We start from the raw sequence: 26,471 nt of genomic DNA on the forward strand, positions 1-26,471 counted from the left end.
TTTCGCCTTGAGCGCACATTACTCATAGATTTAGGAATGTCCCCTCTGCTTGCCTTTCCTGTAAATGCGTACATAACAAGCATCTGTTAGCACTCTTTGCCTCCCTTCCCACAGTGTGCAGCCTGCAAGTCAGCATGTGTTCACCGACCCGTGGGTCTCTTTCATGAATAATGATTGTTCAACATCCGCACTCTTATCCGAAACCATAAGCATGAACCCATCTATATTTGGCGTTATTTCCTGGAATGTGTGTGAAGGGGCATTTTGTCCGGCGCTGGTGCGTCACTCTGTAAAATATATGTCCTGCTTTTGTTTAAACAGCCCAGAGAAGGAAATGATTATTGCTGCATCAGTAAGATATGTGCTGGTTGCGAAATTCCCCAATGTATCAAGTTTGATGAGACGCTTGTTCTGCATGTCTATGCCGGCCAAGGTCACATCTGCATCCTGAAACATGTTGTGACAAGCCCTGATAAGTCATATGATTTAAGTCATTAGCAATGTCCGGCCTTTGTGGTCTTCACCGCAATATCTAGGAATACAGCCAAGAGTGTTTTGGCAGGAAATTGCATGTCTGGAAGTGTCTCGTTTCATTGCCAGCCATAAGGATGAATGTTACAATTTTCCTATAAATTGTATCGGCTCTGTAATGTTAGAAGCTCACTCAAGACTGCATCCCTATGATGAGGTCCTGCAGACGGCCCTTCCGCAGAAGCTTTGTCTTGATTGCAATAAATAATTGTTACGAAGACCTCCGCCTGGTGAATTTCAGTATTTACAGCATGTCGCTGGTGATCTCAGGGAAGGGGGTAAACACAGCAAATGCAGCTGCCGTGTAGAATATGCTGCTTGTAATATACTAGGCTGGCAATTTCATATATATTTAGAGGCTTGGGAGGTATGCAGAGCCCACGGGCTTACCTCTATTGAAATTACCATGCCTTTGTGGGGATTGCGTCGCTCCTGCGAACGCTTGGACGAGGAGTTCCTGCTCCATGCGAGATCATGCCAAGAATAAGGTGACACAGGCTCAGGAAAGGAGCCTTCTGCGCCTGTCGGTTGCCAGTGATTGGTAAAAAAGGCACTGGAGGCGGCCCAATCAACTATGGGGGCACGGACCACACCAGGAAGTCGCAACCTGGTGTGAAGAGGCGGTGGCCCTCTCTATTGAAATTACCATGCCTTTGTGGGGATTGCGTCACTCCTGTGAATGCTTGGACGATGAGCTCCTGCTCCATGTGAGATCATGCCAAGAACATACATCATTTGGGCATTCTAACAACCCGAGCACCTGCCAGAGTTTGGCCCTATTGACTTTGTCAAAAGTGCAAACAGCGTGCCACTATCAAATTAAGATTGAGAGCTTGCTTGCATGTCCCTCATCCAGGGTGGAATACCAGCTGCATTTTTCCCCAAAATGCTATATCACGATATCAAATTATTCTATTTAATAAGTGACCTCCCAAATATCTTGATGTTAGATTCCAAGAGAGAAATTGACCTATAAACTGCTGGGCTATCTCTCCTGCCTTACTTGTAAGTTAATCACTTACGTAAAAGTAATAGAAAGCGTCTCAGATTATTCGAAGGGCAAAGGTTTAAATATCTTTGAGCCCTTCCAAAAGTGTATAGTACATGAGATGTGAACCCATAGCTGTGAAGACTCGCTAGATGTCTAAAATTATTCTGCCAATCCCAGATTTTAAGACGTTCCGCCATACCTAGGCGCGTACCTATTAGAGGAAGAGTGAATTTCTACTTGGAAGGAACGTTCGTTTTTGTATCCCCCGACCTGACCTGCACTGCGAGCTGAGACGGGGCTCTTGCAGGGGCAGGACATTGCACGCAGCCCAGAGGAGGCGGGGCTTGCACGCAGCACGTGACCTATCACGTGACCTGCCGGAGCTTCAAAGCCCACTGACATCCACCCTTGCGGCGTTAAGCCCGACGGTGAAAAGCCCATTGGCTGTTGTGCGGCTGTTTGGCGCTGGGGCGCCATTTTCAGCCGGGTAACTGTCTATTGAGTAATCTGTTCTGTGTGAAACACTCTCCCCCCCGGTTATACATTTTTAATTGCTCTATTAGGACTTTAAATTAAGTCTATATGCCTCCTAAAACACGTGGGGCGAAAGCGTCCTATAATCTGAGGAAAGGTAGGACAAACCATCCCCACATGCCTACTAGCAATGACAATGGGGGAGAGAGTTTGAAATTCCCAGCTAATAGGGGAGCAACTATTCCTGAGCTATTTAAAAAAATCCCTCCTACATGTATTAACGATCAAACTGAGGAGAGGGTACCGACAACACATAATAGAAGTCGCCCATTGGACACTACGATCTTTGACGACATCGATAATAATTCATTATTAGACTTATGTCTGTCAATACAGAAATCTATGGCTCCTCCACCCAATCCTGAAGAACAGGAAACTACTATGATGGGGACAGCCAGGAAAGCTACACGTATCACAGTGGAGGCACAAGTTTTGCAACCTGCGAGCTCCTCACTGAGAACTATATGTTCTGGTCGTTTATCAGAATCACCAAATCTTCTGATCGATTCAGGCGAGCAGGGGCAAACCAAGGCTGACCAATCCTATGAGCTATCTCAGCTTAACTCGGCAGCTATTACCGAGATACAGGCCTCCTTAGTTTCTCTTCAATTTGCACTAAAAATTCTCCTTAAACTATGTGGGAGAATACATGTGAACACAGTTCTACAGCTGAATCTTCCTACTTCGGATGTAGAATACGAAGGAATGCCTGCAGAGGCAAAGGAGCCCGAGATACCAGCTGAGCCACCTAATACTGAGGAGGCTAAACAACCCACAAGCGAAGAAACTATCCATCTGACTAAGAAACAGCGCAGAATGGCAAAAAGAGCAGCCCTAAGAAATGTCCCTGTAGAGACGGCCTCCCCACTCCCTGATACAGCAATTCCCCAGCAGAAATCTAAAAAGGCTAAAAAAAGGGCACTCAAAAGAAAGAACAATCGAAATAAAGGCCGGGGCACACTCACTAGCTGGATTTTAGAGGAGAAAGCTAAAGAAATCTCAGCTGTGAGTAATGCGAGCCAAGACTCTATTCTTATAGACAACCATTCTGCAGTTAATCAATTTTCTACCCCTCAACGGATCAATTCTAACAGTCCATTTGAAAGTATGGACTCTGAAAGGGATACTCAGGTACCGGAGAGGGAAGAGAACAGAGAGGGAAATAAAATCTGCATTGTGAAGAATCTAAATCAGCAATGCCGTGATAAATGGCTACCTCGTGCAGCTATGCTTGAGAAACTTCACTTAATACCCCAATTAAGAGTTATTAGATCTGAGGATTTCTCTTTTGTGGAGCCTTTATGCACCACTAATCCCAACGTGACAGCATTGCATTGCACGGTCCTGGCCTCGGCTCAGCTAATTCGTAAACACAAAGTCAACCTAGCACAGGTAGGACTAGGAGTAGATGTGAACCCTGATGATGCAGACCCTCTGATCAAAGATGATCCCAAGTCAATTAAAATTGATAATAAAACTAAGTTGCCTTCCCTCACTGGAAACCAAGTGCAAATGTGTGACATTCAGAATACTCTCAAGTGACTTGCGGAAGCTTTACCATTGGCAATAAATAGACCTTGAACTTGCTCCTTACTATCCTGGAATACCAGGGGTTTTAAGCATTTCACTGCAACTAATGGGTCATTATCTTACATCATGGATTACTCTTTCTTTATGTTGCAGTAAACTTGGTTAATTGCACCAATCATAATAGATGGTTATAAATTGTACCAGACCCATGCCAAAAAAGGTCCGGTGGGGAGACCTTATGGGGGACTGATGATAGGGGTAAGAAAATCTATTACATCCAGAGAAATAGCTACCGATTCGGAGGACAACATCAATGCGGTGTAGGTGGTTATTCCCTTTAAGAATAACTGGACTAAACTTTTGCTGGTTAACATTTATAACCCCTAAGATGCATCAAAGAGCGACCAAATACAAGACAAACTGCATGATCTCTTTATCGAGTGGACTAATGAATGTCAAAATAGTTTCATTGTTCTTGCTGGGGACTTTAATTGCTCTATGAAAGGGGAAGGAGGAACGACTAATAATAAGCGGTTACACCCGCACCCCCCCATGTTTCAAGATCTCAGTGATGTCGAAGGGGAGAAGTGGATGTGTTTTATGAAAAGCTGGGAAATGGAATGCCTGAACAGTCGAACGATGAGTGACCGCCCGGGACATTTCACCTGGAGAGCAGGTGTTGCTTGTCGCACCCTAGATTACTGTTTCATCAGCCCTGAGGTGGCATCCTTAGTTAATGATATGGTAGTTATAGATAATGACTGGAGTGATCACAGAGGCTTAAGTCTGAGTTTGGATTGTGCTTTTGATTCTCCCCCAAGAACAGCGGTAGGAAACCTGTTGGTTAACCATGCCTGTTCGCGATTAATTTGGTCTGAGAAAAATATATTGAAAGCCTGTCGCGATTGTGGTGAGTGGAATAATGATTATCATACTAAGTTTGTCAAGTCTACAGCTGAAGACCTAGAAGAATGGATATACAATTTCACAGCTAAATATGTATTAAGAAAATCATCATTTGTCATTAATGAACGGGGCGCGATAGAGGTTTATGATAAGACAATTCGGGATGCTAAACGGACCCTGAGAAGGGATATACGTAGAATTAGAACTAATACATACCCTATCATGGATATACATACCAAGGTCAGAGAGGTAAAAAACAGATATAGGACATGGTTAAAATACTGTAAAAGATCGCAGAAATTGGTTAATTGGCAAAAAACTGTGAGAACTATCTGTTCAAGAAATGCCCGGAACATCTGGGCACTTCTGGGAGAAGCTAGGGGGAATAGGGTAACCCCCCAGATTAAACCAATTGATGCCGAGGAATGGGTTAATTTCCTGGAGACACGCAATGGTACGACGGTAGCGTATCCTGCAATATGTGCTACTGCTTACCATGTTCCCTGTCCATTTGGAAGATCTGATAGACAAGATTACCAAACTTAAAGCCTCTCGAACCCCGGGCCCAAACGGTCTCTCCAATCTTCTTATGAAGAGAAATCCAGTCTTCTGGGCTAATTTTCTGAAAAAGTCCTAGAGGACGGGATAATTCCAGAGACATGGCAAAGAGCAATCTTAGTGCCGGTATTTAAAAAAGGTAACAGGTCGGATCCTGGTAATTATCGTTTGCTCTCATGTTAGATTGTTCTGGCAAATTATTTGCCTCCCTTTTATTGCAGAAACTACAGTGCTGGGCAGAGAAGGAAGGGATTCTGGACCGCTACCAAAGTGGATTCAGAATCGGTTATTCTACTGTCCAGAATCTTTATATCATGAATAGCCTCAGAGATAAAGCCTTGGACCCTGGCGTGCCCTGAAAGATTGCTCTATTATCTACAACTATTACATCATAACACTTCTGTACAGTTGAGGCTGGACGGAAGTGGTTCCACTACTAGGGCAGTAGAGCAAACTAGAGGAGTGAAACAGGGATGTGTCACTGCACCCATATTATATAATTTGTTCGTCTCAGATATCCCCGAGTGTTTGGGAACTGTGAGTAATTGCTCTCCAAAAGTTGGTGCTCAGCACTGCTTAGTCCTGGCCTATGCGGATGATGTGGTCATTTTTGACCACACATTCAGTGGCATTTTACGCTCGGCTAAGCGGCTCTGGGAATATGCGGAGGAGAACGAACTCACAATTAACCAAACGAAAACTGAATTGATCCTGTATAGTCATGTCAAAGTGAACCGCCATAGAATGATAGTAAGAGGACAGGAAATTCAATACACCAACTGCTATAAATACCTGGGAGTTGAATTTGATTGTAAGAGAAATTTCCATTCCTGTATTCAAGCCCGTAAAATAAAAGCAGCACAATTAACTTCCATGATATGTCAGTTCACGCGCAATAAAAGTGGATACTCTGTGTGGGCAGCCCGCCAACTCTATATCCAGTGCCTAACTCCTATGGTAACCTACGGGCTGGAAGCTCTAGTCCATATAGATCTGGATTGGCTTCAGGTACTGGAGGGTCGTTTTTGGCGTAAGCTGCTGGGTCTGCCACAGGGAATACCAATGGCAATTCTAAGATTAGAGATGGGCTTAACTTCCCTAAAAGCTCTGGTATTAAAGAAAAGAGCAGAAATTTACATTAAGGTGCAGGTCTCCCCGATTAACCCTCTCCTGAGGACGGTAAAAGAAGACATTGTTGGGAACAAGCAGGTCTATTTTGTGAGAGAAATGACTAACCTATTTGAGATGATTGAATGGACCCCTAATTGGGGAGATAATTATGAACACCTAAAAGCCCAAATGGCGGAACGTCTTAAAATCTGGGATTGGCAGAATAATTTTAGACATCTAGCGAGTCTTCACAGCTATGGGTTCACATCTCATGTACTATACACTTTTGGAAGGGCTCAAAGATATTTAAACCTTTGCCCTTCGAATAATCTGACACGCTTTCTATTACTTTTACGTATCAACCATCTTCCTACTCTAACGGGGTTGGGCCCGCAATGGGCCATCCCCAAAATCGAGCGCTTTTGTAGGATCTGTAAGAACAAAGCCTCACTTGAAACTGCGAGACATGTCCTCACATTATGCCCTAGACTAAGCTTAATTTATATAAAACACTATAGTAGATATGTACATAATCTTGACCATATCAAATCTAAAGATTTCTGGAATATATGTATCAATACTTTGAATCCCAGTCTACATCTGGCTCTATATAGAGTATGGTATATGGTTAAGGGAAAACTTGAAATCTGAAACAGGTGGAAAGGCCAACCTCCTGGTAAACAGCAGTAGGAAATGAGTTGTCATACGAAGGTATGTGAAAACTTAAAGGTGTTTGTGACCCATGAAATTCGAAATTTGTAACAATGAAATGCAAATGAATATTTTAAATATATTTCTTCTTTTAGGTTCACATTATATAATTGGTTGTTTTATTCTAAGTTGTTGTTTTACATTATTGTAATAAGAATTTATTTCCGGATTTATGTGTAAAGTTTTTGTTTAAAAGACTGTATCACATTAAAATAAATAAAAATAAATAAACCACTGCCTGTTTCCAAGATGCTGGTATCTTATTGGTCATTGTTATAGCATTAAAAAAAAAAAAATAAAAAAATAATTAAAAAAAATAAGGGAGAGCATGGGAGCACAAACTTCAACTAAGTCACTGAAAAAATAAGCTGGGACACCGTCTGGTTCGGGACAGCAACTAGGGGCCTGGTTCTTTCTAGCATCAGTCACCCCTTGTAATGAAATGTTGAGGGGAGATTGCATACACTCTTCAATCATTCCCAAGTTATCATTCCAAGAATGACAGTCTAATACACTCCTATTGAACTCTTTTGCAATACCCCTACGAGAAGGGAGAATAGGGCAAATCGAACCAATGAGGGTTCCTGGCTGCTTTTCATGAAATCAGAGAGCATTTGGAGACCAATGACCACAGGTCTCTTTACATTTGAAAAACAATGGTGATAAAAAAGGTTTGCATGCTGAAATCACTACACTAATAACCCTTGGCTGCATCAAACATCCTAAAATTACAATGGTCTTAACCATGAACCATACACTCAGACAGCCTAATAACTGCGATTTGAGGTGAAATTGGCTGCCACACCTATCGTTTCATTGCGATTGCAGGGGTATCCACAATAAATAACATCATTAATTAAGCAAACATTAATTAGGAAATAGGAATGAATACAATGAATGGAGCCCGTTTTGCTTCATCGCATTACAAACGCTAACAAGGCAAATATATACGTTTTTAACTTACTTCAGGCTTCCTGTCTGTATATGCAAGTTGAAATGGTTCACCGCACGTAGGAACGTTTAGCCCAACTCTGTCACGAAATAGTCTCCCTGACTCCGTGCATTTTCAAAAACTTTATATACATTTGACAACGGGTCTGGGTATTCGTATCGCAATATTTCAAATTTGCCCGCGAAGTTTCTAGAGGTGAGACAGGGCCCTCGCGCAGGCCCCGCCTCAGCTCTAAAGTGTTCATGTAAACGGTCACGTGATCCAGGAAGTGTAGTCTGAATAGGAGCCCGCGGTGCAAGGAGTTCTGAAGCCTGTGCTTCATCCTCTTGAGAACTACATACATGTAACCAGCACTTTCCTCCTACCTGAGAAAGGCGTCGATTGTTGTAGAGAATCAGGCTGCCTTATACGTGATTTCTCAAAGTAAGTGGCGCTATGCGAGACATCTAGTTTTCAAAGACATGTCAGAAAATGAAAGCAATAACGTGCGGGGTTCCAACGTAGACTTGTGCGGACAGTCCGTACGTCAAATGAACAACTCGGCAGAAAACAGCCTGGGTTTGCCACGCCACTGCGTCTTTCTTCTGAAAAGTTTGAGTGGCGCTGGCGCAAAACATTTTGACGAATAATTTTTTTTGTTACTTGTTTGGGCAATTCGGGCGCACCCAGCAACGTTTCTGGTGTTAGAGCAGGATGGCGAAGTGCAGAACGCGTTATGTAGTTACAAAAAAAATGTGATTTTGTTTTAAATTAACCTTAGACAAAAGAATGAAACAATACAAGAAGGAAACCAAATTTAAAAAAATCATTATTCAAATAATAACACAGAAAATATGTACACTGAATTCGCAAGTAATTCATACAATATACAAATAATATCTCTGGATGTATAGCTGATTCACACATATCAACAATCCAAATGCTCTAGGTCATCAGATGCAAATTGACATAAAGAGAGCATCATAGAAACATTTCCCCCACACATGAGCCTGGACCAAAATAATTCCTTTGAAACTGCAGATTCAGTGCATGCCTCATATGGACATTAGGTTACCCAATGCTTCAGGGTTTCAATGGAATCTTAGCCAAGGCAAAACCGACAATCTGCTGTTGTTGCAGAAGATTCAGATTGCCCTCCCCAGTGGGATGGTCTGTTCCTTGGTAGGAAGTTGATTAAGTTTGAAAAGCATGCAGATGGAATGCATTTTTGAACAAGGGAAGTGAAACAAATACATGGAAAAATGCTCCCTTTTTCTGAGAAACTTGACATATTCCATATATGAACGATATGATTCAATAGTTCAATAGAGTCAAGGGTACATGACGAGTCATATCTAAAGAGGTTTCATTTGGTCCACCCCCCCCCCCCTGGCGATTCAGTATTTCTTCATCATTGAACCCTATAGTGTTGATCAATTCTGACATCTTTCCCACATAGTTATTAATAGAAGGGATCTGTTTTTCCTTCCTGAGACTATTTAACTCCACATAAAGTGAGTTATCAGGTGGATTGAGAAATGTTGAGTAGCTAAAGAGTTGTCTCCTTTGGTATCTGGCTTGAAGTGAAGTGCAACTCATGCCGAATTACCGAAATCGGAATAGACACAGCAAGACACAACACCTCTTTCCAAAGTTGGGCCTGAAGCTTATTCAAAAAATCCCCAAATCCAAAAGCGAGAGATCCAAACCGTAAAGGAGCACAGGTTCGATTTTCAGTAAGTAATAGCGGAGAGCAGGAACAATTGAGAAGCTGCAGACTTTGTGAAGTAACCGTTTTATGTGAAACGAAAGGTGTGATCTTATCTCTCAACGAGTGTTGCCACATACTAATAGACGATGGATTGGTGAGGTTTTAACCTAGGTATCTAACCGAAGATACTTGTTCAATCGGTTCCCCTCCCAAGGTCCACGTCATCGTTTTAGGCTGCTTTTGCTTAGAAAAGACAATGATCCTAGATTTTGAACCGTTGGCCTTAAAATGGTGTTTTAGTGCAAATTGCTAAAAAATATCCAATTTGCGTTCTGGGCCAATAGGAGAACGATCAAAGAGGAACAGATCATCTGCAAATGCAAGCCAGTGTAGTCTGAGAGTACCAAACCTAGCAGGATAGGTGTAATTCCTACATCACAAATACTCAATGTCACTCAAGTAGAGATTAAAAGGAGTAGGGGCAAGAGTGCACCCTTGTTTACCATCTCTAGTTAGGCAAATTCTAATCGTGGTGTTTCTGTGTAGGAGGGCTATGAGTTGAACCAATTTTGGAGGAACTCAAAATGTAGTCAATTTGGCCCAAAGTAATTCACGCAGTGCACAGTCGAAGGCCGTGGACATGTCCAGAGATGCCATGTAGACAGGCCCCCTGCCGTGATTTTTCACATTGTGCAAAGAATGCGCCATAACTGTAGCATTAAGTGCGGTACACGTACTTTGCCTAAAACCTACTTGGAACTTAGACAAGATATGGGAACTGAGCTAGAACCAAGTTGAGATCTCTTAAGTAGTAGAACAGAGAGAACCTTACTGCTAGAATCTGTGAGCGCGATTGGCCTAAACTTTTCTGGTGTTTAGGATCACACTTTTTGTATACTGGAATAACTATGGATTGAGTCCAAGACTGAGGAATTATGTGAGTGGAAAGAATATGATCAAAGAGTCCCTTGAGGTGAGGACCCCAAAGATGGGAGGCTCCCTTGATAACACATGGTGGAATCTCATCAGGGCCAGGGGCTCTAGAGGTTTTTTTGCGTCTATTCAATGGGCCTCATTACGAGTCTGGCGGTAACCGTGCCTGAAATTCCGGCAGGTTACCGCCGGACTCGTATTCCCATTCCGCCTCTGTGATTCCCGGAATTACTGGGGCATTATGACCCTGGTGACCTGGGAATTTCGGAGGCGGAATTCTGTAAATCCCCATTCCCATTGAGTTCCATAGGACTCAATGGGGAAGCGGAAACACCGGCATCATCTTGTGATGGTGCCGGTGTTTCCACATCTGCCTGCAGGCGGGTGGTGTTAAACCCGCCAGGTCAGACCTGGCGGGAATGACCCCTCCCGCCTGCAGAACTCAAGATCACTGAGTCCAGAAACAACGGTGGCGGCGGGTTTACCGCCACCGTTATTTCCAGACCGGGTGACTCGTAATGAGGCCCCATGTCTTCAATATCCCATGGGCACTGACCAACCATGAACGGACTTAGCTCTGTAGAAGTTGATCCACCTATCCTCGGCAATAGGACATTCTTTCTCAAAGGTGTTTCCTCCTACAGTGTTAATTGATGATGCCCCAGAAATGTTCGGTATTTGCATGAGTTATATGATGTATCTTAGGAGGATAGCTGAGGGGCGACGTGCTTGCCTTGGAAGCAAGATGACGCAGAGCAACACAGGTTCGATCCCCGGGTCCGCGCTTAGAAACCTCTGAGTATTAAGAGCGTTATAAATAAGCAATTATAATTATGTAAAGTTCAATTCTTTGTGATCTGACACGTTGCTATGCCGTTGACAAATTCATGTTTTGACTTTGTGAAAATCAGTAACTCTCAATTCATTAGAAGCAAGTTGTTTCAAGGAATTTAGTGATTCAAGGATATAACGGGTACGATTTTTCTTGGAATGTACTTTTTGAGTGTCAATCAGACGTTTCATGGAAACACCAACAATCCTGTGAAACCATAAAGCATTTTTGCACGAGTAGGGGTAGAAGCCTTTACCCAGCCCGCCCCCTCAGTCAATTCAAACAAAGAAAGCATGAACTTGTGGCAAAGCCTGTTGTCCCATCTAAGGCTCCTACCTCCTCCCTCCAAGGAGATAAAGACTGTAGGTGATAGAGTCGTGTACATTGTGAGGTAAATGAACCGAAAAAAATCAAAGCCAGATGATTTCCAGCTTTAAAGTCAACTAATTGATATGGACCAGAGGATAGTTTAACCATGGTGGACATAGATGTAATCAATCTGTGAACAGTAGGAACGTCCATGCCATGTATTGATATGAAACTCATCAAGGAGTGGATAGGAGCAAAAACCGTTCCCATTTAGTCAGAAAAGAGTCCCATCACTCCACCTCATGCAGCTGATATTTGGATAAAAGGACACACCATTGGTCAGATTTAATTTACTGACCTCATTGAAATTAGAACTAAAATCACCACCCAATTTAATCGAGTGGGAAAGCCCATCAATAGGCCAACCCTCAAACAATGAAGTGAGAACTGAATGTATAGACGTCATGGACTGTCTGGCATGGTTCCAATATATGTTGACTAGAAGTAGCTTGACATTGGCGCAGCTAGTTGAAATGGCAACTGCCAAGAGGGAGTGATCTCAGTAGATAAACTTTGATCTAAATCAGAGAGATTTGTCGATTGCAAAGATCAGACACCCCACAAGGCCTGCCCCGATCAGCATGAACAGCCAAACTAGAATGTGTGGTACCCCTGCAGATCACAATACCTGGTCAGTGTAGTCTCTTGCAACATAAGTATATTACATCCTTCAAGCTAGCGGAGGTACAAAAGGTCTTATAAAAGTTCTCCCATACACGTACATTACATGATAAAGCCTTAATTAGGTGAGGGTTAGGGTTGAGTTGGTGCTTGTTGGAGCCCCATCAGCGATTTTATTTTATTTTTTTTATTTTTTGTTTTTAATTTTTTTTTAGAGCCAACTCCACCCAGGGCCAGTCTTGATGACTGACATGAGGGGGTCATGGAACATAACGCAGAATTACCTATTGTAGTATCAACAGGATTAGGAATACTGGCCAGAAGAGGTAAGGACAAAAAAGCCTTTGCATCTTCTTTAGATTTAATCACAGAAATGGAGTATCCTAAGGAAAGCAAATGATTTCTTTGTACCAAACAATGTGGAAGCAATTTAATAATCAAAGAGGCAAACCATTTGATTATTGTTTGTCAAAGGTAAGGCAATCAAGTCATCCAAAGGTAGAGATCGCAAAGGAAGAATCTGTTGGAAAATCCCCAATATCTTGGTGCGATTCATCTTCGTATGGTCAATATTTGATGTTACTCTCCCATCCCATCATTTTTTAAGTAAGGTTTGGTGGTTCTATTTGTTGCATGGTCAGTTCCAAGTTAGATTCCTCATATCCAACACCTTGGTTCAGGTGAATCATATGGTTAAGAGTTTGATGGACCCCTTTCTGTGCCTTAGATGATAACATAGCGGCAGGGTGGCACTCGAGTTGAGGCCCGCTTACTTGAATACTAGCATTCCGCACCTGACTAGAGTCGTTTGGTAGTTGCAGGAATTATGTCATTTTCGCTTGATGGCCCCTGGAGAATTTAAGAATTGTCTGGTTGCAGAGATTGGGTGGATTGGTGGGTACGAGCAAATCACTGCATGATCCATGCTTCTCAACAGCATTGGGATCAGTGCCAATTTCCACAGTGTTTACTACTTTATGATTGACTTTGTGAATTCTGCCAATACTTTCCTTTGATTTGTCCCACCCCCAAAGCATTCGATTCTCTATCCACATTATTCTGTGGACCCAAATCAATGATACTATCATTAGCAGGTAATTGGCGTAGACATTTTGAAGAGGATCGTTGATTATTTGCAGCTGGCATATATTTTTCTTTTCCTTTTTATTATTTTTTCTGTTGGGTGGTTTGTTGGGATGACCCTCTTGAGTATTCCAAGCCTCCTCCTCAGCTCTTGGAATGCTCTCAATCATCTCCGGAGCATTTGGTGGTACGGGCACAGGGGAATCAAAGAGGACAGGTGAGGCACTTAGTGTCGATGCTAGCTCAACCAGGACAGAGGGGGTGTTTGTGTATTACGGGACAGGATGGACGGCAAGACAACGTTCACACCAACAAGTGGCAGAATATCTTCACTGGCCGTAAAGACTGGTAGAGCAAGACTGTCTTTATTGGACAATTTATTCAATTTGATAATATGTGACTCCAGTGCATTACATTTTGCCACGTTCATTGTTTCAATGTCCTAAATATTGTCATGTACTCGAAGCAATGATTCCAAAACAAGATGAAGAGCTGAAATAGATGCGCAACCTAACATATCAACACTCAGCAGAATGTTGGATTGTCTACACATCTCAATGTTTTTTGGCGTAAATTGATTGAAATTAGTACAATTCTCTTTGATTGAAATTAGTACAATTCTCTTTGAAGAAACCTTCCTGGGATGGCATCAGATATATCAGTGGCTTTAGTGATTGCGTGGTTTGAGAGTATGTTCCTCACGGAGGAGGTTAGCGACCTCCATGTTATTGCACAGCTGCAGAAAGGATTCATCAAGGATGGGGGACCTGTCTTTGGTTCCAGTTTGAGAGAGGTTAAAGTGCACAGCCTGTACCTGTTTGGAGATCATGTTTTCTGTGCTCAAAGGCGGTACGGACATGCTGGCCAACAGGTCAATAGTTGTTGGTTCCAGTTTGAGAGAGATTAAAGTGCACAGCATGTACCTGTTTGGAGATCATGTTTTCTGTGCTCAAAGGTGGTACGGACATGCTGGCCAACAGGTCAATAGTTGTTAGAAAAGACTCTGATGCCAGAACTTGCGCATATGTAATTACGTCTGCATTGTGAACCAAAGAAGAGCGCCACTCAGGTTCCCCCAGGAACATAATTCCTGGGGACTGAGGCAGCAGCATGGCATTAGCAGCATTGACAGTGGCACAGGATAAGGCGGCCGTAGGAAGAAGACAAATAGTATCACCCACGCAAGACTTATAGTGATCTCATCATAATTTCCATTGAGCAGTCAGCCACAGAAGCCACAAAAGTCACAGAGAACATGGAACAGTCTTAACACTCCCCATGAGCACGCTGCTTCTAACAGTATACTGCTACACGCGAGAGCTCCAAGGCAAAAGCCTGCAATTACTCTCGTAAGACAGTGCTGATTATGCAGTCAGGATAATGCACACGTAGGCCCAAGTAATTTTGTTTTTTTTCCTTTTTTTTCCCTAATGGGAGCAGCAACAATGGCAATAGTTCAACACAGCCCTGTGCGCCCTACCTTGTGCTGTCTTGGTCTTCCAGGTCAGTGCAGATTGCGCATACTGCAGGGACAACTCAGCAGCAACTCCACAGTTCCACTCGCTGCCCTCACTCGCAGGAGACTGCCCAGACTGCAATCCCCTCATCAACGCCTCCGCGAACGCTCTGCGTTAGAGGTGGAGATTAAATGCTCCGGACTCTTCCCGCTTCAGGCACTGCAAGTGTGGAATGACTCTCCACAAGAAAACTAGCAATCACCTCATGAACACCTCTGCCATGTTATGAAGTGTCTGGCCTTGAACTATCATCATTGCATAGGTCTTGTGCAATGTACTCTACTGTAAACAATGAATAGACGGGGATCAAAATTCAAATTCAAGAAGCAGCAGCTGAAAGTAGCTCCTGCATGCCAAGGATTTCCCTCTGACCAGGAGATATTCATCTTACCCTGGAACCATTAATGTCTCGAAGGCTTTCTTAGGATAGTGTGCGCATATAATATGAGTTGCAAAAAAAGTTCTGCAGAAGATCAAAAGATTCTCACACAGAAAGCTTTATAGGTATAGGATGGCTCTTTTTATTCACTCTGCAATGCCTGAAAAATGGTTGTACTTGCCTGTGATATGCACCGGAAAATGCTCTGTCTTGCACTCTGTTACCAACTGTATCTTTTTGTTATGATCTTGTGCAATGCAGCTTCATATTTATTTCCCTTTTATTTACTCTTATGTCAACCTCCCTTTTTGCCTCTACTGCTTCCTCACACAGTCATTATTCATGTCTGCTGCTACACCCATGACTGTCACTAAACATGGTTTCTGTTGCTACATCTGTTATATATATATATATCTATCTACCCACCCTATGACTTCTCTTTTTAGGTGAAGAAATAGGTTAAAGGTTTAAAAGTAACTCTGGTAGTGCTTTTGGTTAAGGCTGAAAAATGGGTTTATGGTGCAGCAGTCGAATATACTAGATGTCAAGATGTTTGCTACAGGTGCTACATGGCTCAAGCTGCAGTCTATCGCAGGGGTTATTAAACCATATTTTAAGGACCTCTGGAGGATGAATGGTTGTTATACCTGCCATGGTTCCAACCTGAGATACATAGATTTCACAGATTTAAGACCTCTACATCGGTGCATTAACCCACTAAGGATATATCAAACGTCACCAAAACACTGTCATTAGGAAAAGGCATCTGGCCCAATGTATTATGTGGTTTCTCTTAGGAGCCATATGCAGCATACTTGCATTGGAGGTTTTATTTTTATAGCCGACACCCTGTTGCACAGGTGTTGCTCTAACATTAAGATCCTGGTCCGACTTGAGATTTCTATTGACATGTATGAGACTTAATGCATATTTTGACGAGATTTGAAGGAAACAGGACATTTTTTGGCAAAGTGCGTTTTACAGCAGCAGGAAGGTTTTTCAGAATAGAACACTTTAAAAAAAAATGTTTATAACAAAATGAAAAAGGTTAGCCGACTTCATCAGTAACCTCTGTTTAATGTTACAGTGAAAGGTCTCATTAAGGCAACTGTCTAGCTGTCATTGCAGGCATAGTTTGTAACTATGTGTATTAGAAAATGTCTCACAAGTTGCGCTCTCCCTACACGTGTATGTTGGAGGTGTTATTAGCATAGTTACATATACATCCAATTTCTGTTTATGCAGACAGGTAACCAGAAGCTATATACATAAGCATAGTCTCCGTCAGATAGTTTTAGAGGTTTATTCACAAACACTACACGCCAACACGTGTTTCAGCCCTCTCTGGGCCGTCCTCAGGGCGTTTAGATAGGTGATAGTTAGGATTCACAACAGAATCAGGTTAAATGCATGTTGTAAAGAATAACACACTATCGTTTCGTGCTGCAATTCGATTATTCAGTTCTGTAGCTGCTTCTCATTCACCGCTCCAATGCGTGTCTGAGTGCTGTCTCCAGCACGTTCGTCAATCGTGTGCCTCAAGGAATGTGGGTGTTCTACAGAACTGAATAATCGAATTGCAGCACGGAAACAATTTTCAGAAATTGCTAAGAAGTCTAAGGTCTGTTCCACTATAAAGTTGTGGATGTTGCTAGCTTGACAGGGTATATATACAGCAAGCATCGAGGAGGGCCCCTTTAAGAGAAGCATGGGAGTTAAGAGAAGGACTAGTCTGTCTCGCTTGACTAATAGAATTAGAATTTGTGCATTCAGGCACCAGGAAGGATGTGGAGGAAGTATTCAATTCTACTTTAACAGTAGCTAAAGTAAGTAGACACTGGGCCTCATTACAAGTTCGGTGGTAGCTTTGCTGGTAAAACCGGCAGGCTGCTGCCGAACTTGCACATTTTTCCGGCGCCTGGCAGTGGGGAAATACAGGGCTATTACAACCCTGGCGGACCCTGTATTTCCGCATTACCAGGCGCCGGAATGCATTACTCCCCATAGGGCTAAATGGGAATGGGGAGGTCAGATGCACCGGCACCATTTGTGAACATGGTCAGACCTGGTGGGCGGGAAGGTGCCAGCGGGCAGAACCCGTAATTTGCCGGTCCGGTAACAACAGTACCGGCAAGCTTGCTGGCATCGTTATTACCGGACCAGCAAACTTGTAATGAGACCCACTGAGTTAGTCAATTAAATGTGGTTTTATTTTTTCAATATTGAAATAAGTGTCCTCCTTAGTTGTGCATTGTAATTACAAACTTGGTTGGCTGAAACAGGCTGAGCATGCATTTTGTGTCATGTTAAAGGAAACAGTTCCTCTAATAGAAAGAGAAAGCATTTCCCCACGTTTTAGCTTTCTCATTCTTCTGTTAAATGGCATCATTAAAGCAGTGCGACAAAATCGCTTGTTATAAGAAATGGAGTCCTGCGCGCAGGCGTAAGTGCAAGTGGGAAAGAAGTTCAAGCAACACTAAAATGGGGTCCAGCTTCCTCTGTTTTCTTTCTAGATCTCTAACCCAAGAGAGCACTCCTTTACAAAATGCCTGTCTTTTTACATTACCATCACATTTTGCCAATACGTTCCAATATCCTTGCAATTCTTCCAACACATTAGGCGAATCTTTGATAGCATCTTAAATAAAGTCAGTGGAACACGTTGGCACATGAGTGTACAAGTTTGATTCTGTGTAGTTTTATATTGGGGTGCCAGGGATGTCTTACAGGCTTTATTGCAGAGTAATTGCCACAACCAATCTCATTACCAATGTCACACTCCCATTGCTTATTATTTATTGTGAAATACATTCTTAAAATAATTTTCCACATTAAAAAAATAGTATCAAAACATTAAAACCAAACATTGTAATTCATTATAGTTCAGTGTTTACAAAAGTTAATTTAAAGGATGAAGTTATAAAATAGATAGGAGACCTAAGTTATCACTATTAATCCGCAAACAGGTAAACGAGTCTTTCAGAAAATGTACAGTGACCACTAGGGGGCGCGTACCAGTATGGACACGTGAGGATCGCGCTCACCGCCAAGCCGTTGGGCCTGCAGAGCTTATCATCCCGCCCCCCTGGCGGAGAGAGAGTGCCCTGGGTCGAACATCTGACCCCTGGGACAGCAGCCGAGCAGTACATGGTGCCCCCTCCACCCCACCGGACTAGACATCGGTACCAGTACCTGGAGATAAGAAGTGAGCCAAGGGGCCCGGCACAGCACGACCTCTGCGGAACCCACGCTCGCAGAGGCAGACTGGCCTTGGAAGATGGAGGTCGCGCGGTTCCTGAGGAGGCGGGAGAGCCCTTGTAGTAGCAGCGGAGCCGCCAGGACAAGCAGCGCCCAGGGCTGGGCCGGGCAACCTCCTGCCACTGTGCACACCGGCAACGCCTGCGGAGCGGCGCTCACAGGAGAGGCGCAGGAAGAGAGACAAGAGACCGGGCTCCCATTCCACACACCACCAGGGAGCCGGCACCTGAATTCCCTGGGCGGTTGCTGCCGGGAGCGCGGCCGGGCTCCGGGCCACACTGCGACCCCTCCGGACAACCCACCGCAGCACAGTTGATTGGATAATGTGAGGAGTCCCGGGGGGGTGTGGGGACGACCCTGGGGCCACCAGACAGAAGCCCGACACAGAAGGGACCCACACACAGCAGACGGACCCACAAAAGGGAAGCCACAAGGAGGCGGGAACCCCAGGAAGAGATAGAGAGGCCTCACCCCGCTGGGAGCTAACAAGACACAGCCGGAAGGTACACAGGCCTGGTCATAATGGCCGGACGGTGGGGAACGGGTTAGAGGAGTGCCGAAGCCAGGGGCCCGGTCAGGGGGGATTGGGACCTGCTCCCCCCACTGACAACACAAAAGAAGAGCATCCACCAGGGAGGAGATCCCAGAGCCGGGCAGTGGAGACGGCAGATTTGCGGAGAGAGGGCCGGATCGAAGGCCCAGTTGGGGTGGGAAGAGCCTAGGAGAGGTTTGCCGCGCAAACTTAAGAGACCGAGGCGTCCTTGTGAAGGCTGGCACCCGGGGGACCAAGACAACACCAACAACGGGGCCATCGTCTGAGACCCCCCTCCAGTCAGAGAGGCAGGTGACACAAAAGAAGTCTGAATTGCCAGGACAACCCCCCCTAGGAGATAAAGGACACTGGCTCTGAGCGAGCGTGCCCCGGGCTCCCGAGGCACAACCACAAGGTGATCAGTGTAGCAAAGGAGACACAGGAGACCCACCAGCTTGAGACTGGAGACCAGCAACCTGGGCTTACTCCAAGGTGCTCTGCCCCCCCCTTTCATAGCAGCTAGAGACAGCAAGAGGCCAACGCGGGACAGAACAGTCCCAGTGACGGCAAACCGACTCAAGGAGGGAGGGCCCCCCATCGAGAGGAGACCTATACTGGCCTCCCAGAGGTTGGGAAAGAGGCCCCCGCCCCTGCACGACCACAGCTACGTCACACCGGAGGGGCCCACACCTTGGCTCCGGACCCGGACTCCATGGTGAGTCGGACATCAAAAGCGCAAAGAACCCGGTCCAGTGTGGGGCCATGAAGAAAAAGATGAAAGGGAAAAGGAAGTTCAAGAAACCGAACACACCCTCTTACTCCCCGCAAGGAGGATGGGAACCAGGAATGAAAGTTAAAAATCCAGAGACCGACAGGCGGAGGCACCGTAGTAGGTTGAACCACCACCGGGGGGAGGCGAGGTGTTACTGAAAACAACGAAGGAGTAGCGTTTCTTATAATATAGTGGCTCACCCTACAGTGAGCGTCTCAAACATCGGAGGAGGGGGGAGGGAGGGCAGGGTGGGGTGTAGAGGGGGGAAGTTAATACAGCAAGAGACTGATCTGGGTTACACAGGAGATTAACAAGGCCTCATAGCACCAGGGGTATGGAGAGCATAGACCTAGTTCTGGATGGCATGCCCTGAGTTAATGGGCCGGGTTGAGGTCCTCAAGTTGGGCTCCTTGAACGTGAAAGGCCTCAACTTGCCCACAAAACGTTCCCTGTTGGGGAAAGAGATGAACTCTGACCTGGATGTACTTCTGGTACAGGAGACTAGAACAGTGGCGGGGGAGGAGAGGCGCATCCCGGGTGCCATATTGGACAAGTCTTTTGGGTGTCGGGACCTGTTAAGAAGGGAGGAGTGGGGATTTTGATCCATAAGAGGCTCAGAATATCGAAAGCGACGGTATGGCACCGTACAGACGGAAGGGCCTTGGTGGTCTCAGGGAACCTAAACAACACCAGGATAACCTTTGCAACCCTTTACTGCCCGAATGTTGGCCAGATGCAATTCCTAAAGAAGGCTATGGGGGAGGTACTAGACAGAGTAGAGGGTCTCCTTATTATGGGAGGTGATTTTAACATGTGGGCCGACAGGGAAATGGACCACAGCGGTAGATCAGTCACTTCCGGGAGTATGGGTGGGACGGCGAGCTGTGGGTTCATAGACTATATGTGAGACATGGGGCTGGTTGATGTCTGGAGGGACACACACCCAGCGACAAGGGGGTACACGTTTTACTCAGCAGTACACGGCTCCAGAACCAGAATAGATTATATCTTTCTGGAACAGCAGTGCATCAACAGGGTGGGTACTTGTGAACATTGCCCAATTAGCTGGTCAGACCACGACCTGGTGGGGACGGACCTAGCCCTATCCGGAAAGCCAGAGACTCCCTATGGCATTGTAACGACCTGCTCCTCGGAGATGCGGTCTTCAAGGAAGAGATGGGAGAGGCCATTGGGGATTACTTTGAACTTAATGACACTGGGGAAGTGGAGAAGGAGATGCTATGGGATGCAGCGAAAGCCACTTGGAGGGGCCTCCTTATCAGGGAGGGCATGGCAAAAAAGAGAATTAGAGCCCTCCTGTCTTGGAACCTGCGGATAGAGATCCACCTTCTGGAAGGGGTGCAGGGGAAGGAGGAAGAGGAAAAGGAAACTGACTTAAGTACAGCGAGGGGTAAATGCCAGGAGGTGAAAGAGTTTGAGATGGGAAGGGTCCTGTCTAGCCTCCAATATTTGAAACAGAAATACTATGAAAAGGGAGACAAGGCAGATGCCCTGCTGGCACAAAGCTTTTTGGCAAGAGAGTGGAGGGATGGGTAACTAGGATCACGGGGAGGGAGACCACGAGTGTTCGGGAGCTGAGGCAATGGCGGGAGAATTCGCAACCTTCTATGCTCCGGGGGGGTGTCCCTTCCGACGCTCCAGTCTGCAAAGTCCTCCGCCCTGGATGAGCCCATTACATAGGACGAGGTGTTGAAGGCGATAGCGGGTTTGAAATGGGGGAATACACCAGCGGAGGACGGATCTACGCCAAGCTTCTATAAAACCTTTGCGGGACAGCTCTCTGGGTTCTTGGCAGGCCTATTCTCAAACATCATGGCCTCGGGAAGGGATCCCCCATCATTTGGGAAGGCATTGATTACAGTCATCCCCAAGGCGGACAGGGATCCAGAGGACTGTAAGTCCTACAGACCCATCTCCCTGTTAAACGTAGATGCTAACATTTTCACAAGAATTCTAGCCACGAGAATGGAGGGCCTTATGCTGAAACTCATCCACTCAGACCAGGTGGGTTTCATCTTGGTCAGGCAGGGAACTGACGCCATGCGTAAAACACTACATCTTATGAGGGAATCGAAGGCAGAGAAGGGAAACCTGGTCCTGGTAGCTATTGACGTGGAAAAGACATTTGATCGAGTGGACTGGGAATTCCTCAGGGGCGTACTCCAGATATTTGGCTCCAGTAAAAGACTTCAGCAGGCCATTCAGGCACGCTATGAGCACTCTTCCGCCAGGGTCACGGTCAATGGGCGACTGTCCCGGACCTTCAGGCTGCAGCGGGGGACGAGGCAGGGATGCCCCCTTTCGCCCCTGCTGTTCGCCTTAACGATGGAGGTACTCGCAGAGTATCTGAGGGGCTCCACCCACGTGAAGGGCATCAGGGTTGGAGAGAGAGATTTAAACTGGGGCTGTATGCGGACGACATCATTTTGCATTTGAAAGCCCAACCCAATCTATCCCGGCAGCAATGAGGGTAATCTAAGAGTTTGGGAGGTTCTCAGGGTTCAAGATAAACATTGGGAAATCTGTGATTTTTCCCTTTTCCCTCGGTCCAACCAGGGATGTGGCAGAACTGCAACCCCTGGGACTCCGAATTCAGATAGAGGGGGTGAAATATCTTGGGATCAATATTGTCAGACCAGACATGGACCTGGGCGGTGCCAATCATCCCCCCTGTTTAATAGTTTATTTTTGGAAATGGAAGCTTGGGATAAGTGCCTACTATCGTGGATGGGAAGGCTCAATGTGATTAAAATGAACGTTCTCCCAAGGGTTTTATACCTGTTTCAGATGTTACCAATCAAGGCCCCCGAGGAATTCCTGAAAGAAGCCAAGCGGCGGATTACAAGCTTGATATGGCAGGGCAGGAAACCCAGGGTGTGGTACGAGAAGCTGACCCTCCCTAAGGAGAAAAGGGAGGTGGGCCATCCAGACCTGCAGATATACCGCAGGGCAGCCCAACTTAGGGCAGTGGCTCCCCATTTACGGGAAGACACAGACAAACAGTGGGTCTACATAAGGGAACTTTCATACGTTTCAGAAACTGGAGGAGGCGCTGGGTATTGGTAAATTGTCGGTACCCCTCTACTTGAGGTTAAAGGGGATATTCATGTCAGAGAGATGGCGGCCACACCTTCCGAAGGACCTAACCCTAGTTTAAAGGGTCCTAGACGAACACGCACACATGAGGCCTCATTTCCCTCCTATATAAAGCCTTACTAGAATCCAGAAAACGGGTGACCCGAGGTCTCCGAGCAAGATGGGAGAGGGACCTGGGCTCTATATTGGGGACGATGTCTGGGGAAGGTTGTGCAGAAGGGCTTTTAAAACATCCATATCCTGCCAGTACAAATAACACGCAATAAAGCTACTACACCGGTGGCAATATGATTCTGTATCACTCTCCAAAATCTTCCCCACAGTAGACCCCCACAGTTGGCATGGGTGCAGAATCAGAGTTGATTACTGGCATATGTAGTGGGCGTGCCCCAGGGTACAGGTGTACTGGACCGAGGTCTTGGCTGGATTAGGCATTCAGGAGGTGGATTATATAAAATGGACCCTTTCCTCATCTTGTTTGGCTTGGAGAAATGCGATGAGCACTGGGACACGACGCCACCATTGGTACACTTCCTGCTGCTAGTGGCAAAGGGCCTGCCGAGCCAGGCATTGGAAAAGGAGGCTCCCCCCATTCGTACAGGAATGCTATCTTATGGAAAAGATTTCTGAAGCGATTCATGGAAGCAGCGCCTTAGTGGAGACTGAATGGCTGCAGTTTCACAATGACATTTCAGTCTCAGGAAAGGTATAGGTCGGGGGAAAAGGGGGAACCAGACCTGGCCTCGCATTATATGGATTCAGAAGAAAAGGGCAGCATGTGGTAGAGGACACAAATTGTATCCATTTAGCCCACCAGTTCTGAGCCTTGTATAGAGGTGTGCTATATGAACCCAGGTCTGTTCAACTTGAGACTGTAAATATGAGGAAGAAGGGGAGAGGGGGGAGAGAGGGGTTAATAAAAACTTGGGATTTGTCAGTTGAATTGGGAAGGGACATGCACCCGGTACTGTTTCGTCTTCTATTATGGTTTTATAACTTTGACAAATGCTAATAAAATAAATTTACAAAACAAAATGAAAACGTTCAGCTGCTGAGCCCCAGCGATTGCTTTCAGATGTCATAATTTGATGCCATACAAAAGTAGCAGCTGAAGTTTTAAGATCAGAGAAGATGTTCAAAATGTACAATACGACGATCATTTAAAAGCTCACACTCCGATAACACATGTACAATGGTTTTAATAGTGTTTTCTAGAACCTACAAGTTCTGAGCCTTTGCTCAACTCCCTCATGTGCCCCTAACATGTCTCTCGCCAGAAGCAGGTAAAATTATGCATGTAAGATGGTAAAACACCCAATGAACTAACATCAAGGAGCACTCCTGAAAATGACTTAAACCTACAGGAGTTCCTGTATAGTAAAAATCCAATCCCACTCCCAGATTTTCTTTTTTGCAAGGTGGAGGTAGCCTGCATTAGTGGCAAGTCCACATTGTATTTCACCATGATGTTGTTGCAATCTCCGATCCATTTATTTAGTGAAACACAAATTTTGCTCTCCATAACGCGTTTCAATTCCTACCATAGCGTGGGATTTTCACCTGACATTATTTTAAGAAGAAGAAAAAGTTGCTTCCACGCCACGTGCCACGACGGACAAAATGCCCTACTCATAACGTAACACAGCTGCAGGGACCCCAGGGGGCAGTGACAAGACCCTTCTCCAAAACCGCCCTTTGGGTTTACCACAATTAGTCATTGCGTAAAAAAATAGTGTATGCCCCATATACAATAACCAGAGTACTTTCTTGTTATGAAACTCGACCACTGGGGCCATGGAAAAATAATCAAATCTGTTGATAAAAGCAACCTTACCAGCCAAAGAAGTAATATTGGCCTTTTGTTGGGGAAAGGATTAATTGTTTCTCTGACCGTTGAATAGGTAAAATCCAAGGCAAACAAAATTAGACACCTGTTCTATAATAGTTTTCCAAAAACCACCTATATTTGCTATAGTGTCTCTTTTTACCAGCCCTAAATTGGAAGACCTTAAACTTGTCGACGCTAATCGTCAGTTATGTCTCGTGTACTCCGCCAGACCTGTAAATTGTCTTTGTAGGCCGATCGGAGTAAAGTCCAACTGAACAAGGCCATCGACATAGCAATGTATTTCTTTAAAAGCACCTTAGATGTCAGAAATAAATTGATTAAAAAGGAGTGGAGCTAACGCGCAGCCTTGTTTAATGCTGCAACTGCTTTTGATCATGCTTGACAGCGCGCCATTGGTGTTCAGTCGTACCCTCACAGATGTATTAGTATGTATGCAGGGCAATAATCATGCTCAGGAGAACCTCGAGCAACCCCAGACAGAAAGTGTCCTCTACAAAACTCCCTGATCAATGCTGTCAAAAGCCACAGAAAAATCTATAAATGAAATAAACACAGGTTTTGACTTTATCCTGGCCTCACATTTTAGGAGACTCCAAACAAAACCATTTTTGTTCGTCCCCATTCCGTTTATGAAACCTGTTTGAGCATCTAACCACCCAGCCCCTTTTGCGTATGAAAGCAAATCACCTAGCAGGATAGAGGCGAACATTTTTCATGGCACATCCTGCAGTGCGATAGGGCGATAGTTAGCTGAGTTGTCACGTGGGCCTTTTTTACGAACCAGGTCCAGGATTGAGGTCAGTCATGAGGCAGGTAACTTATTTTCTCACCATGCTCTTTGTAAAGATCTTTTATAGAAAATCAGGCAAAAGGGCGGGTTACCTTTCAATACCATCACTGACAGCCCATCCGGTCCCGGCGCTCTGGAGTCAGAGCTACGAGTAATAGAATCGATCATATCTTTCTGGTCTATCTTCAAATACCAAGGCTCGTCAAAGACAGGCTCTCGAGAGAATCCATCTTCACAGCAAACCCCCATAGATCTCACTATAGTGACCCACCCACTTGGATTCAGAAACAGGGTTTACCTGAAGCTTAGGTTGCGAGTCAGAATTAAGTAAGCTCCAAAAAGATTGTATCCTTAGAGATCATTACCTGGAGCATTCTCTAGGAATCCTTCAATAACTGGGTGTGCCTGTAATTTCAGGATCAGTTCGTATACGCAAATCCGTTAAAGGGATATAACACAAGGCTCCACGTAAAGCCTTTTTTTTTTCTCCCCTTGTAGCACAGGATCATAGACATGCTTATGTACTGCAAGGATTTTCCTACAAGGCTGCATCCGACTAAAAACAGCCTTCAGCAGTACCACATAGGATGCATCTCTTAACCGGTTCCACAGATCTTTTTCACTGAGGTCACCAGAATATTTTTAAAAGTTCTGATATTAAAATCGTTGCACGCCAGGCGATTTCCCTTGCACTTTACCTCTAAAACCAGCGGCAAGCCATCTGATTAAGAGCCCCTAGCCAGTACTCTCCAATTCAAATAAAGAGTAAGAAGATCACTCATATTTATAGGCTTAATATTGAAAGACGTAACAGATCTAAATATCCATTCGGAGATAAAGAAGTAATCCAGTGCTTTTCTCTGAGAATCTCTTTCCCAGGCGTGATGTGGAGGGACGTCTCCCAGC

The 26,471-nt window shown here is 45.0% G+C and overlaps 1 protein-coding gene across 5 annotated transcripts in view; it reads left to right on the forward strand.

Moving 5' to 3' along the window:
* Positions 1–8,098: 8,098 nt before the first annotated feature.
* Positions 8,099–26,471, forward strand: part of LOC138488473 (caspase-8-like) — a 596,184-nt gene continuing 577,811 nt past the window's right edge. For 2 of the 5 annotated variants that reach the window (XM_069615458.1, XM_069615460.1), the window contains exons 1-2: positions 8,103–8,246; positions 12,484–12,594. The gene's annotated coding sequence lies outside the window, so the exon portion shown is untranslated. Of the gene's footprint in view, positions 8,247–12,483; positions 12,595–26,471 lie in introns of all 5 variants that reach the window. The other 3 variants (XM_069615457.1, XM_069615459.1, XM_069615461.1) reach the window with 2 other exon arrangements.

This window comes from Ambystoma mexicanum, chromosome 9 (assembly GCF_040938575.1).
Source record: "Ambystoma mexicanum isolate Mex_15411 chromosome 9, UKY_AmexF1_1, whole genome shotgun sequence".
Classification (NCBI taxonomy): Eukaryota; Metazoa; Chordata; class Amphibia; order Caudata; family Ambystomatidae; genus Ambystoma; species Ambystoma mexicanum.